This window comes from Aphelocoma coerulescens, chromosome 1A (genome assembly GCF_041296385.1).
Source record: "Aphelocoma coerulescens isolate FSJ_1873_10779 chromosome 1A, UR_Acoe_1.0, whole genome shotgun sequence".
NCBI lineage: Eukaryota > Metazoa > Chordata > Aves > Passeriformes > Corvidae > Aphelocoma > Aphelocoma coerulescens.
In genome coordinates this window covers 37881432-37896901 of record NC_091014.1, presented here as the reverse complement: position 1 = coordinate 37896901, position 15470 = coordinate 37881432, and the positions used below count along the sequence as shown (strand labels likewise).

The 15470-nt window shown below is 38.0% G+C and overlaps 1 long non-coding RNA gene across 1 annotated transcript; it reads left to right on the top strand.

Annotated features, from left to right (window-relative positions):
* Positions 1–7608: 7608 nt before the first annotated feature.
* LOC138104650 (uncharacterized) lies at positions 7609–15083 on the top strand. The gene is made up of 4 exons (XR_011148189.1): positions 7609–7808; positions 9733–9849; positions 14322–14456; positions 14987–15083. It is a non-coding gene; the product is annotated as an uncharacterized lncRNA (long non-coding RNA).
* The last annotated feature ends 387 nt before the right edge of the window (positions 15084–15470 follow it).

Sequence of the window (15470 nt, the reverse complement as noted above, 5' to 3'; positions counted from 1 at the left end):
GTGCAGAGTCACCTGAGAACTGTGTCCCTGAAGATAGCAGGCTGAACAGCATTTTGAGAGCTACCTAATCCCTAAAACACAAAACATTCCTCCAGTCCATTAAATAAATGTCCTTTTCTCAGGTACACCTAGGAGCAACTTAGGGAACTAATACACACTGTTCTGCCCTCCTGAGACTGAAGGATAAAGCTCTTCCTTTCAAAAATGAAGTTTGTGAAAAACACAGTGCAGAAGGAATCAAATCTCGCTTTGCATTAAGCAATTGTCAGTGCCCTCACTCAGAATGTAATAGCCTTGTACCTGGTTGTTCACTTTACTGCCTCAAGAATTTCAAAATCTCTGAGGAGAACATCTTAAACATTGTGCCAACACCATTCCAGTGCTTCCTGCTCATTTGAGTTCTCCAGCAGCACTTGCACCTTGCACTGACCTCAGAGACTCACTGTCTAAGCTGTGGTAAGCAGCGTCCTTTGGGAGGACTTGTGCCTCTAACAACTTTATCTAAGGATTATTTGTTTTAAACTGTGTACACTGTTCTTGGGCTAGGGACTGAGGTTAGGTCTCCCAGCTCCCATATAAAAGTCCCATTCCTTAGGGTACTTCAGAAGCTTCATCTTCTGGTTCAGTGACCCAGATAATCCCTACTCCCTGAAAACCGAACAGACTAGAAAAAAGTGGACATCCCTAAACAGCCAATAACATCCAAGGAACTGGAGAAAGCTATGGCCCATTAGGAGGAGAAGCACTTGCCCTATCTCTCCCCTCTTTGATGTTAAGAAACCCACTTAATACTGTATAAATACAAATGTTCTGTATGAAAAGGCCTTGCTTTGAAAGAAAGAAGGTGCATTTCATATAAGCCAAAATCCAGGGGATGTTTGTGGAAAGCAAATATAAACTGAGTCTTCTGTGTGATCTACACAGGAGACCTTGATTCCTGCCAGATACAGGGAAAAGTCCATTAGAACTTTCATTTTAAAAATTAAAGCACCCACGTGTCTTCATGGTAAAACAACATCCAAGCAGAAGACTTTGGATTGCAATTTTAGAGGTATCTAAATTTTCTATGTACTAGTTCAAACAGATAGGTGTGTCTTTGCTCTCAGAGAAAAAATATACATTACAGGCAAGTGTTATAAATAAGTGTTATAAATTATTCTGTTCATATTCAGTCTTTTCACTGAGAATTTAAGCCACAACTTAGTTGTATTTACTCATTTGAGATTGGTAGATCCTGCAGTATGGGACAGTAATTTAGGCATTTTCCCCTTCTGACTTTTGAATAAATTTAACTGAAAAAAAATCTTATCCCTTTCATCTCTTATTAAATGTGAGAAATGTGAGATGGTTTTGATCTTCCCAGTAAATATAACTCATTTTTGGTCAAATGCCAAAGCTGTAGTATTTAAACATTTGTTATGACACCTTAAATATGCACAGCATTTTATAGAGAGTAAAGAAAGAGTACCAAATGACATGAAATCCAGGAATGTTGTTCCCTGGATGTACCTCCATGTGAATAGCCCTTAGGGGGGTCAAATCAACCTCAAGGATGAACAGAATGGTAATCGTACAAAATAAAGTTACCTGAGAAGCCCTAATTTTTTTGGTGTGGTGTTCTGTAAGTTTTCTGATCTGTGACAGGATTCCCTCCTGTGTGCAGCAGACAGGGAAGAGGACACCTGGACTCTTCTTTGGTCTGAGGAGTCAGACAAAGAAATACATGCTGAAAAATTCTCCCAGTTCAAACTTTTCAAATCCCATGCAATTGGCAGCAAGTCTGAGACAAGTTCCAAAGGATCCCTCTGGCATTATCGATCCTGAAGTTTGGGCCCATGTAAATAAAATACTGCATTTATCCCTGCTTCTTGTGCCAGGTACAAACTGGCCAGAAAAACATCATCCACCTCTGGGAGCGGCCTGGCCCTCTTATGGGGCCATGCACATCCCCAAAAACAGACATGCTTCCAGGCATAGTGTGGCTGCCTGCAACCCTGGGACTCAACACCTTCTTTTCACCAGGTGATCAAAAGCCCCATTTTGAGAGCCCAAACCCCAAGTTCTGTTTAGGGGAAAATATTATGGAGTTTGGGTGAGAACAATCAGAAGCTGCTCCTAGTATGCCAATCCCCAGCACACTGTTAGAGCTTGATGTGTCAATAGCTCCCTTCTGTCCTTTATCACTTGTTCATCTCACTTTGTTCTGTGGCATCACAGCAAATTTCTGTGCAAGACAGTGTCTCAAAAGACAGAGGAGACAATCCAGATTAGAGCTCTTCATTTGTAATTTGCAGATGGAAAAACATTGAGCCAAAGATTTTGTGGAGGGCAATTATTATTCCCATGTGAAGAAAAGAACTCTGGGAAAGAGACATCCTAGCACCAAAAGGGTGCAGCTTGTGTGGAGGTGCTGGCAATGCAGCTCCGCCTGCAGCAGCACCGCGAGCCTGGGACAGTATCAACAATGGGGAGCTTGTGGGTACATCTTGTCCAGTGCACTGACAACTGACTTGAGTCCTGGGGAGAAAGGCAAATGACATCTGGAGAGAGTGATGGAAAAGCTTATGTATTCAGCAAAGGGGGAAAAAAGCAGAAACTGGAGGGAGCTCGTAGGAGGCTCCTGCAGCACATTCACAAGGCACTGGGTGCAGAGTTACATGCCTTTGCACATGGGAACCCAAGTCACTGCTACAGCTAACTTACATTTTAACCCTTTCTTCCTTGCTGGTTGCTTTCCAGCAGACAGCAGTGTACTGTAAATCCCTAATTGTGTATGTAAGTAGCAACAATCTATCTGTAGGGCATTTCCTGGGGATTAATAGCCAACTGGAATGAAACTGATGGCCTGAGGTGAAGCCAGAGACTGTTTAACGCACTTGATCATTTAACCACTTGAAAGCTGCTTAGCTGCTTAGCATAATGTGTCCAAGGGTAGGACACATTATCAGATGCTTCCCTCTGTGCTAGACAAATTGTTCTGGGTCAAAAAAGAGTTGGGTCTGATACTTTAAAGAAATGCTACTGCATCTCCCACAGCAGCCCTGAAACTGTGACAGAGCAGAATAAAGATCCACTGAAAATGCCCTGTGCTGTACTCATTATTGCTGTAATAAAACTAAAGTGCTTGGTAGGGGAATACCTGTAGTAGGGCACAGTTACACTGCAGTAAATAGGGAATAACACTGTTAAGACAACACAGTTTCACCACTCTGAGATCAGATTCACCGATTATTGATTTGCTTGGGTGACGTTATATTTTCATAATTTGCACTGTGTGCACCTGGCTGTCCCAGTCACGGGTCCTGTTGTCCTGAGATCTGAAAACAGAATAAGAGCCTGTTTCTTGACCCAGAGAGCTTACAGTACAGTTTTAACAATCCTTTGTTGAACATCTCCACGTAATCAATTCACTGTAATCTACATTAGCCATTTCAGTTTACCTGAATTATCTTACAGCACTCTGCCTAGCTGATAATCATCATTACCTTTTAGAGTAAAGTGCTACCAGCAGTAACTTTGCTTCATGGAGCTTTGGATAGCTGGAATGTTAAAGAGCTTATTAAAAACAAATTGCCAACAGAAAATTATATTCCATGCTATCACTTCTGTTAGAAAAAAAAACCACTATGAAATAGCAATGCATAAAAAAGGAAGATTTACTCTCCTAATGCCTGAGTTTAAGTGGGAAAAAAGGCCATATAATTAAACTTTCAATGCTTCTGGTGGATTATTTAGATCTGAAGTTAGCACAGGAGACAACAAGCTAAATTCTGATCCCAGCTGACGTCATTTTAAATTCTGAGCATCTCCACAGTGTAATCACTCTGAATTTGCACAGGTAATAATTGGGTCATAATCTGGTCCCCATATACATGGGTTTCCTACATGACATTTCAGAAAACTTATAAAAGCTTTTTCACAGTAAGATTAAAGACCCTGGGGTATCTCTATTTCATATGTCAAAGCCCAAATTGTTTCTAGGCTTAGAAGTTATCTGGCATAAATTCAGCCTCGGAGCCAATGTCTATAGCCATGTTATGAAACTTTGTAAATGATGGAGATATTAAGGGTGGATAGTGGTTTTGCCATTACAAGAAAAGAGAGGGGAAACCACAAGGTTTGCTATGGAATGATTTTAATCATTTTTCAAAAGGACCCTGCTTTAAACTCAGTACTTTTAAAATTCCACTGAATTTTAGCACCTTAATGCCAAAGGCATTGTCGCCAACAAAAAATAATATTCATATCTGATTTTGCTATATTTGAGCCTTTGTAGAATTATCAATTTTGGGATCAGCTCTGCCATAACAACTTAATTCTATGTTTATACACCATAAGTAGAGTTCCTGCTTCTTGCTATGGTGCACCTATGGACCTTAGCTCCTTGAATTTCAGCTAATCACGAAGCTCATAATGGTAAAGACCTCACAGTGCCTGTATATTTGTAGCCATATACAGCCCAGGCCTGAGGCTGTATAAAAAGGCCAAAATGAAAGAAAAAGATGTTTACAATTTCTCCATGCTTTTCCTGTGAAGAGTCCTGTTGGGTCATTGTATCTGCATCCACACGCTGGACTTGTCCACTGGGACATGACGAAATTGAGATCATCTCATTGCCTTCCCAAAATGAACAGTGCTCTCTCCCCCAGAGATTTTCAAGGTGCTTTCATTCACCAGACTTCTTCTGCTTAGGTTGGGACCCTCTATGCTTTGTCTCTATTATAAGCTATGCCTGATCTGTCACCAGAAAGTCATTCATTTCCTCAGTGTGGGAACTGTGAATATCCCTGCAACTGTTCTTTCTTTTAGGGCTTTTTGCCTCTTTGGGGAGACACAATAAAGTCAGGGAATTATTCAATTTATTTTATTTCAAGAAGATCCTTATCATCTCCTCAGAATGGCATTATAATTTGAGGCAAGCAGTTGCAGCTGAGACCTACATTTTGGCTCTCTGACCTGGTGTCTACATACTGGAGAAACCACTAGAGGTTATATAGCTCCAGTCTCTCCTAGTGATTTTATCCTACAATATTTCACAGTTATTGTTAAAACTTACAAAATGCAATAGAATTGCACTGCAAAGGAATTGAAAGACTTAGTAGACTAGAAAATGAAGGGTAGATATCACACCCAAAAACAAGATAAATATTGTGTGGTTTCATTTTGCCATTTTGCTTTCTGTTTGTGGGGTCTTTTTCTTTCAAATTTTCCTAATGAACCTGCACCAGCTATGTGAATACTACAGAGACTCAAAGAAAATAGCCATCTCCCTAGTGTATCTACTGAGATAATACTGTGTTTTAAATCTAGTCAGCATGGGGAATGGTAATTGAAATCACTATAAATTAATTGTTCTGGTTTTAGGCAGTGCAGAGGAAAATTATTCTTGAATATAACAGAACGCAGAATAACTCCTAAAAAAAGGTACAGGTATATATGCTGAGTGATCTCTTTTTTCAGAAGAATTATTCATTAACAAAGAAAATCTATATTTTTAATCAGTTCTCATGTCTATATTGTGCTTCATCAGCCATCATAGATGTGCCACAGGTACTTACACATATGTTTACTCACAAAATATTTCCAAGTAGCTTTACTGGGACCATTCCAGGAACATAGTTTTTCTGCAGAAGAGTATACAGGAGTGTATCAGAGCTTGCCAGATTGGACCCACATTTATGGTCAGCACTTTGGATTCACTAAAGCAGAGAAGAAAGGTTCAACCTACCTCCCCTTGCCTAGAAAAGTCCTAATCACAAAAGAAATTACATAGGGTAATGAGATGGTGGTTTCCATTGTTGTCCTCAAAAAGACACAAAACCCACTGAAATTCTCAAGAAAACACTCCTGGAGAGTAATTTTTCTAATGTTCTGAACCACCACACATAGTTCAGGCTCTGTGCTTGCCATCTGTGGCCACATCCCCCTCTGCCCCATTTCCCCCTGGAAGAAAGTTGCAGCTGTTCACCATCTTCTGCCTAGCAGAGATTCCAGTCTCCAAAAACTGTCCTGTGATTTCCTTCAATAAAAGCCAGTGCAAATTCAAGATAAATTCAGACACCGAAGTAAGCTACATGTATAAATTAACTTGATTCATCAAAATAAGGCTGACAGAAAACTGCTAAAATTGACCTTCTCAAACCAGTAATTAAAGTTTTATTTTGTGCACAAACATACTTATTAAAGTATTATGCAAACTACACACATTTTACTGATTATCATGATGGATTACATTACAAATGGTTAGGCTAAAATACCCAGCATAGACACAAAGAGTGGATTAGTTAATCATATTGCTGAAATTGTAGAGATTAATCGCCTGCCATGGTTTTATTTGGGAGAGTAAGGCTAAATTTCCATATCAAAATTTTAGATTTCCTGAGTATAATAATTAGCTGTGAAATATGGAGGATAGCTATATCACTTCCTTATCCTTTACTCTGTCTTTGCATCTGAACAAAAAAACAAACAAAAGAAGTTAATATTGCATTGCTTCAGGAGAAATGTGTAGCTTTTCATGAGAAATACATAGCATGTAAAGACAAAGACCAGGTTAAGACAAAAGCTTTAATCAGATGAGATTTGAAATTGTACACTCCAGGTCAATGGGAAATTTTGTATGTATGTATGGCTGAATGAATTTTAATAAGAGAGAAAAGGGAATAATTAAAATAAGTGAAAATAAGGAAATTTATTAAATAGTGAGAAAAAAGAGAAAGAAGTATTTTAAAAATTCTTATTTTACCCCTTACATTACATTATAAAGTAATCATACTGCCTCCTATCCAGGGTGGATGGACCCAGAGTAATTTTGTTGTTGGCTGCCTTTTCTGGGATTGTACAGATTGGTCCTCCAGATGAGGAGGAGCACAGAGGGGCCTGGGGTTACTACTTATTTCCTGTCACTGTCACAAACCATCCCCAAAAACAGATGTGTACCCGTGCTACATGGATGTGCATCTGCTTGGGCAGGACATTTGAAGAACATGCTTCTTTTAGGGCACCCTCAGCTGGTTCTCCAGTGTTGAACTATTTGGGATGCGCAGGAGGAAGCAGGTCCAGGTGAGCAGCCCTTATTCAAGGCAGTCAAAGAGACACAGGCCTTTCTTTGGGCTCTCTCCATGCAAGATGAGACCTCAAACTCCAAATTTGTAAAAGCTAAAATAAAATTGACTTCATATTCAATTACATGATCTTCTTACAAAAGTGGAGAGGTTCTTAATAGGCTGTGCGCAAATTACACGTTTGCATTTGGCTGGGTAACATCCACAGGGGTCTTGGATCTGGCAGAGAACAGTGAATGGCATTTTCTTGGTTTGCAGCAATCTCTCTGCCTAATGTTTTGTGATATTTCCTCTGAAATGCTAACAATTAATACCCAGAATCTTTTTATTTTTCCTAGGACTCCTGAATCTGTGAAATAAATGAAACATGAGCCATGAATACAGTAAAAAGAGAGACACATCTGTTTGTGGGTTTTATTAGTACTCTGATAACCTACTACAATTTAACACAGCTGATGGTCTCAGGTGTTTCTTAAGACAGTAATTTTTACACTACAGACTGCAAGAACAGTCCTGATAATCTTCCTTCTTTCCTTGAAACAGAACAAATGCAATGTAGAAGGCTTTTTTTGTCCATTCTTTCAGTCTAAACTGTGTCTCTTCATGCCCTTTCCTTCTGCTTTCCTTTTACAACCATTATTTTCAAGAATAACAGTGTTTTTAAAAATTGAGGGGTTGGTTTGTTTGTGGTTTTTTAAGCTATTTCCTATAGATCGTATTTGCTTTCCTGCTTTGAAATAAAAGGTAAGGAGATTGAGAGATGTAATTCTGCAGCTCAGAGGTATAAATCAGTAATTAAAGCACATTAGTTTTAAAACAGAGTAAATTATATGATAAATAAGTGCATAAAATTGAGGAGAAGGTTTGTTTCTTAGAAAGAGTTACCAAATCAGGCAGTAGACTTGCAGGAAGGAAAACATGCTTGATCCAAGGTTCTTCTGAGGACAAAATATGCTACAGATTTTTAGAGTTGGTTTTAGAGTTTTGTTTGTTAATCCCATTGTATTTGATTTCCTGCTAATTAAAAATTGTATTGTGTATTGAATTTATACTAGTAGCACACGGACCAATAATGAAATGTAACTCAATTTCATCAAGGAAATAAATGAGAACTTGTAGTCTGGATCATATCACGACTTCCAAAATTTGCTTTGTATAGATTAGGGGAGGCATTGTTGTTGGCTCATAGAATAGATGGAGTGCTTTGATTTTTTTCTTTTCAGAAAGGGTGATTTTGCATTTAAATGGAAACCACTTAAAACTACCAAGCATTTCAGTGCAAACTGCACTGTCTTCTGAAAAGCATTTTATGCCTTATATTTTGATAAACTCTCTCTGAGATGTCTACTCCCAGGTACTGCACCTAAAGCCAGCAAGCAACGGAGGTGGTACAGAAAGGGATGGACTCCTGAGAGAAAGCACATTCTTAGCCTGATTGCATTTTAATTTGTTCACCTGCAGCTAAACTTGTTCTAAAAGCACACTAGCCAGGGAAAGTTTAAGCCAGGTCTGTCCCAAATGCTGAACACCCATTTTAGCAGAATTCTCTGCTCAAACTAATGCTCTCTGTCATGGATCTATAGCCTCAGCAGAAAATGACATCAAGGTCTGTGGTCTTTTTGTGGTAGATGAATGATGTTACTGAAATTCAGTAATCTATTAGAAAATGATATAGGAATAGTTCATATCACTATTCAACCCACAGCCTTTCACCAATATGGTATTTTAGTTTAAAAATTGTCTAATGAAGGAAAAGATTATGGAAGCAGTGAATCATTACCCCCTGTCTGCTGGATAGGGCCTTAGAAGAATGAAGTATCATGGGCAGTACCTTACTAAAAGAAGAGCAAAACAACTTTCAATCTTTCCAAAGCTATTTAAAATACATGTTGGTACTTACATAATATTTATTATTTAGATTTAGCACTGCAGTACCACCTGATGATATTAAAGGTCAGAATCCCAAAGTGCTCTGCATTGTAACAAATACACTGTAGGAGTAGTCTCACAAAAACAAATCAAAAATAAAACCGGAAACAAAACCAAAAGTGTAAGGCAAAAATAGATATTGAAGAGACTTATCCATGCCCACAGAAGTTGGGAGGTCTGTGGCAGAACCAAGAGACTCTCCAGTCTCCCAGCTGTTGATGGGAAATTCTTCAAATACTTTTTGTATGTTCTTTATAATATTCTAGGTTTGTTCAAGGTTTAAAGAAAAAGCCTTGCCTGTAAGAGGGCTAAAGGCAACAATCTTTCAGTAGGAGTCCATCAGCTCCTACTGTTTCCATGGACACACTAGTTAACATTTGACATTTTTTGACGGTGCCTTATTACAAGGTTATTTCAGAGGAAACTGGAAAGGTTACAGGAGAGGAAAGTTGGTACTAGAGAAATACCGATTCTGTGAAACCCAGTGGAGACTACTAATTTATGTGGGGTATTTACACACCCAAGGAAATGACAGAATTTCTTTTATAATAGAATTATACAGACATAAATAATATAGAATTTCTTTATGTTCTAAATATTTTCATAATTTACCTTTCATCTTTATTGTATTCTGCCAAAGTATTTGATACGAGTGTTTGAGCTCTCAATTAGCTGTGTAAAATGAGATATTATCTTGTCATCTCATTTTTAATCTCTTTTGATTCTGTAATTTGCAAAGGAGAAAGAATTAGTACCTGAAGTAAGCTCCTGGCAATGGCTGTAGCCTTTTATGGCCCATGTTCACAGCTATACGCAGCCTCTGATTTCTTCCCTGTCATCATTTCCAGCATCAAAGGTACAGTTATCTCACTTCTGCTCTGTTCAAAAAATCAAAGCAAGTTCATTAAATTATATATACATGTACTTGACAGTTTGTTTTAAATGTCTTACTTTAAACCCCAGTGGAAAGTACCTTGCTTTGATATAAATAGCATTTAATGTGCTCCAAAAAAACTAAAAGGATATATTTTTATAAAGTTGTTTTTTGCATCTCAGAATGAAATGTGGTGTCATTCCCAAAATGGTGAAAAAATGAACCTTTCGCATCACTTTCCAAAATAAATAAAACCTCACTAACACCTATTTTGTTCCTATAGAGCAAGAGATGATTTATGAGGCCCTCAGACAAGAGCCTTCTAGGCAGACCTCAGAGCAGCCCCTCAGTACCTGCAGGGGACCTACAGGAGAGCTGGAGAGGGACTTTTTGTAAGGACATGTAGTGACAGAACAAGAAAAATGGCTTTAAACTGAAAGATTTATGTTGGCTATAGGACAAAATTCTTTCCTGTGAAAGTGGTGAGGCACTGGAGCAGGCTTCCCAGAGAAGCTGTGGGTGCCCCATCCCTGGCAGTGTTCAAGGACAGGTTGGATGAGGCTCTGAGCAACCTGGTCTAGCAGAAGGTGTCACTGCTTATGACAGGAGGTTTGAAACTAGATGATCTCTATGGTCTCTTCCAACCCAAACAATGCTGTGATTCTGTGGCATGGTTCTATGACACACAACTCATTGCTCTACTTCGAAGAGCCTCTGGGAGTAAAGGAAAAGTGAAAGTAAACAAAGTGTCTCCATGGTCACGGATAAATGAAGATCATCTGCTGAAGACAAAAAAAACTAGGAGCTGCTCCTGAGCCATTAATATGAGCAGACTAAAGTAAAAATCTCAGTCAGACAAACCAGACTGCAGCCCTGATTACCTCAAGTCTCATGTGGCTATGGGCTTTGAAATAAAAACTTGACTCAAGATGAGAACATCAAATATGGAGGTTTTTCACAAACTACCACTATGGATCTGGGCATCTCTTCTTAGTTACTCTTATGGTATATCTTTTCATTAAATCACAGATTTTTCTGGCTGTTATAAGCATCCATATCTTATTTAAACTTTTGGGAAAAAAGGTAGCAATTTTTTATTAAATATTATAACAGAAATATTTCAGATCCTATTGCCTCACTTTTACAAAGAAATAGTTCATGTCCACCTCTTGTACTGGCATTGTAAAGTAAAACTTTAATATTTGGCCATCTAGATTCAAATTAAAAATGACACAACAGAATTATTTATCTCTTGGATAAAAAATTACTTTTCTTCAAGAAAAAAATTCTTACATTGGGGTCAGTATCTAAAATAATTGTACTTACATTATAAGATCAAAGATTGAAATTTTAAGTATGTTTACAGGGCAATAATATCACAACAATGACAGATGGATAATTTTATTTTTTTAAATTATTTTTGTCAGAGTTTTTTCCTTCCTTCAGCCACCTACCCTCCCTATTGCTATTTCTTGCCTATGATACTTTCTTTTCATGAGGAAATCCTGTCAGCCTAACCAAGGCCTGGTTTAGCATTTTGTAGAAAAAGAGGAAATAAAAGGACAATGGTTATAATTTGAATGTGTCTAAGAACCAGGACAGTTCAAAAATGTAAGAGGACTATGATTTTTTGTTGGAGTTACACCCCATGCAGGAGCAAAAGTAAAATGTATGGTAGGAACCCATTGATGTATGGAGAAAAGGCTCTAGGAAGAAATGACAGGAGCTTTTTGTGTTACAAAGACAGATTGCAGGAGTGCAGTACTGCAGTTGATGCTACCTGATTGTTTGACAACTGAGTTTCTAAGTACTTGAAAATTTACGTTACCGTTTACAGTATCTTCCAAAATGATGTTATTTGTAAGACTCCAAGAAGGTTAGTGGTCTAAGCTAAAAGTCTTAAGCAGTTTACTTCCAAGGTAGAATACAAAAAATTTTACCTATTCCCTACCTCCAAATAGTAATGTGAATCTCATAGGATTATTATTCTGCTCCTTCATCCTCCTAATTTCTCTTTACCCATTCTGGCCACATCAAGGTCTGTTCTAGCTCAATTGGTCAGAGCATGGTACTAATAATGCCAAGGGTGTGGGTTTGATCTCCATATGGGCCATTCACTTAAGAGTTGGACTTGGTGATCCATGTGGGTCCCTTCCAGCTCAGAATATTCTGTGATGTTTCTGTGATTCTAGTGAGCCAACTGGCCAGGACACAGCCCCAGTTATTGCCCTGCAAGTGCCAGTATCATTTTGCTTTTAAAGACCCTTCTTGACACAGCTTTTACAAGCACTTTCCTGAAACCAGTGCTTTCCCAGACAAGGGACATTAGTAGCCCCAAACTGTTCCCTGTAAGCCCTTTGGATGAGATCCTCCTACTTTAGGAAAAATGAGTGTAGCAGTGTGGTGCAAGTTATGTCACACTCAGGGCCCAGGAGAAGGTCCTGGACCAATTTTCTCAGTCACTGGAAAGGCTGAGAAAAAATAGAAGCTGTTGACATTGAACAATGAAAGAAGGGAGTCCCAAACAGCTTTCACAGGCTCTATTCTTTCCCCCAAGACAACTCTCTGATGACATTTTTGCAAAAATAAGGAATGGTCACAACATGGAAACTTCATTTCACCTGTTAAAATAATCAGTGCTTTATACTCTGTACAATGTCCATTTAAATAGTGAGTAACATTCTTTTTGATACTCCAACAGCACAGCAATTCCCACCCCTACTTAGCAGAAATCTGAATGTATAGAGCAAAGGTGCAGCCCTGTACTATAGGTGATTTTCAGTTTTAGAGCAATGAACTTCCCAACCATTTAGAGATATGGGAGAGATGATCTGGAGCAGTGAGCATCCCTTGCCAAGCAGCCAGTGGTAAGGAAACTCAGGTTTCAGCTTTGTCAGGAATATCAGCTATTGAGACAAAGAAGACTTGGTGGTGAAATGAGAGACACTGAGTCAATGAAGATGCACAAATTCACACTGGGTCAGTCACAGCTTCAGCCCCTTCCTTCTCACCAACACACAAGGTTTGGACGTCTATGTAGCTCTCTAGTTAAAATAACAGTGGTTTATTGGCATAGAGTTTACAGGAAACTGAAATATGCCTTAATAGGCTGGGTGTGTGTGCTCTAGGGACCTTGGATAATTAGGATTTCCTAAGAAAGTAAGGCAGCAGGATAATTGCATGGCTCTTAATGGAACATTTGCCAAGAAGGATTGACCTTGACTACTTTCTGGAAACGACTTTTCAATGCAGTTTCAAAGTGAAACCAAGACTATTTGTGTTGACTATGAATATTTGTCAACACTGATTTTAGAATGGGTAAAAAACTGTATTTCTTCTCTTACAAATCTCAAACACAGAAGATGAAAAATTAAAAACTGAAACAAGAAACAGTCTAACCAAAGAAATAGGTTTCATTTTTAGTAAATAAGATAACTTACTGATTTATACTCTTTTTATTATTGGAACCCATTAGTAGTAAAAATATTGTAATTTAACATTGTTGTTTTAAAATAACACTAAAAACTGTTCTTCAAAAAAAACCTTTTTTTCTGTTGTACCACTGCCTACAACTGCATTCATAGTTATTGCACATAATTAATATTGACTAGTTAAGCAAAAGATTTATTGAGTGATAAATTAACATCCTTACCACAGTAAGAGTATTTTGCCTATGTCCAAGATACATGAATTAATTCTTGTCCTTTGAGAAACAACATTTTTTAAATTTATTGTACCTGTTGCTTACAGATCAATAAACATTTCAGGAATGTATATGATCGCTGATTGTGACAGATACAATTTTAACCACTGTGATAAATATGAAAAATAGTCACCATAAGAAAAATTAAAGTGTAATGAAAGGCAGACAGATTTGTAATAAAGGAAGGACAGTAAATGCCAGAAGCATATTAGATGCAAAAATAGTGTCATATAAAAGAGACAAAGTTAAACACTTTACCATTACTGTAATTTCAATTCAGAAAATGAAACAAAATTGCTAACAGCAGCTACTGCTGGAAGGTAGAAGATAGTTAATTAATTTAAGCTAGCTAACAGTGATCTTAGAAGTTTACCTGGGGTCCAGTCTTGCTCCCACTGAAGTGACAGCAAGATCAAGCTTTAACGAGGTTCCTGATATCAGTATCCTGATATGTTTGCTCAGTTCTAAGAGAGCAATTTATGAAAGACATTGGAAAATTTAACCTTCTCCACAGCCTGTATTCATAACTAGCCTGAGCATGTAGGTACTATTTGCATTACTGCATTTTTAATTACAACTGTGAAAAAAAAATTTCCATCAAAACTCTATTTTTTATAAACAGCATTTTTGACTAATTGAATTTCATCAAATGGCTTTTTTTCCATGGAAATGCATTACTTTTAACAAAATAAAATTTCTAAAAGGAGGAAATCTCTCTCAGACACCCCTGTGTGTCCCATTTCTCCACTAGCCACACAATTCTCATCAGACTGAATACAGTTCACCAGCAAGAGGCTGTGATGCTTGTGGGGAACAGAGCCCAGAACTCAGCCTGAGGGGGTCATGAGAGGACTGAGCATCTGAGTGATTCCCGGGAGACAGAGTGGTTAGTGTCACAGACAATTTTCCAGACCTTAGGTGTTGGTGCTGTTGCCGTAAAATATATTTAAAGATATATTTAAAAAAAAAAAGTTAGTCCTAGTAACGGGCAATATTGTCCACAGGCCATACACCCAGCAGACAGGAGCTAAACCACACCCTTTTTTATCTCTGCACGAGCTGCCTCATGCTCAGAGAAAAGTCATCCATTACCAGCCCAGTAGAAGTGTGATGTCCATTTTCATAGCAGAAAGGGATTCATTTCACTGAAGGTAGTTCCACAGAAATGCATTAATCAGCATTGCTACAGAGCATCCCATCACCAAAACCAAGCAATGATATGTATACAAATCAGAAAAAGATTTAGCAATATTTTTCCTCTTTGCAGAAATGTTTCCTCTGTCAAAAAATTGTTGTTGTACTGAATATTAGTACTGCAGTAGATCATTGGGGATATGAAATATCTCAGGCTGGTAGTTTTTTGTTGTTTTGGGGCTAAGTATTTTGCATTTCTAAAAGTTAATTAATTCATTACAGAGTGGAAGTTTGGAAGCAAAAGTTTAAGTGAGTCTACAGCTAGTCCCAGTAATCTGCATAAAGGTGGAAGGAAGTGTCTTTTGAAATTGCTTCAAAAAAAAATAGGTGAGTATTATTTCAAAAACCTTGAGGTCCCATTGATTTTTGATAGCTCCACTTTGGTCATACTTGAAAAGGGCAGATAAATATTTAAGGAAAAATACTTCAGATGCACTTTACAGAATGCTGCTACTTGAGCTAATTAAAAATAAATAAAATTATTTTTAAAAATATGCCACACCAACCAAAAATCAAGGAGGTCACCACCCTCCCTGTATTGTTTAGAGAGGCAGAAGAATCATAACGAATGCTGCAAAAATCCATGATTTTTAGTTCTGTCAGAATGAAGTACAGAAATACACTTTGGGTACCTGAGCTTCCATCCTTTCCCCTTTGAGACCACAAACTGTTAGTCTGAATGCTTTTATTGCTCAAGCTATCAGGT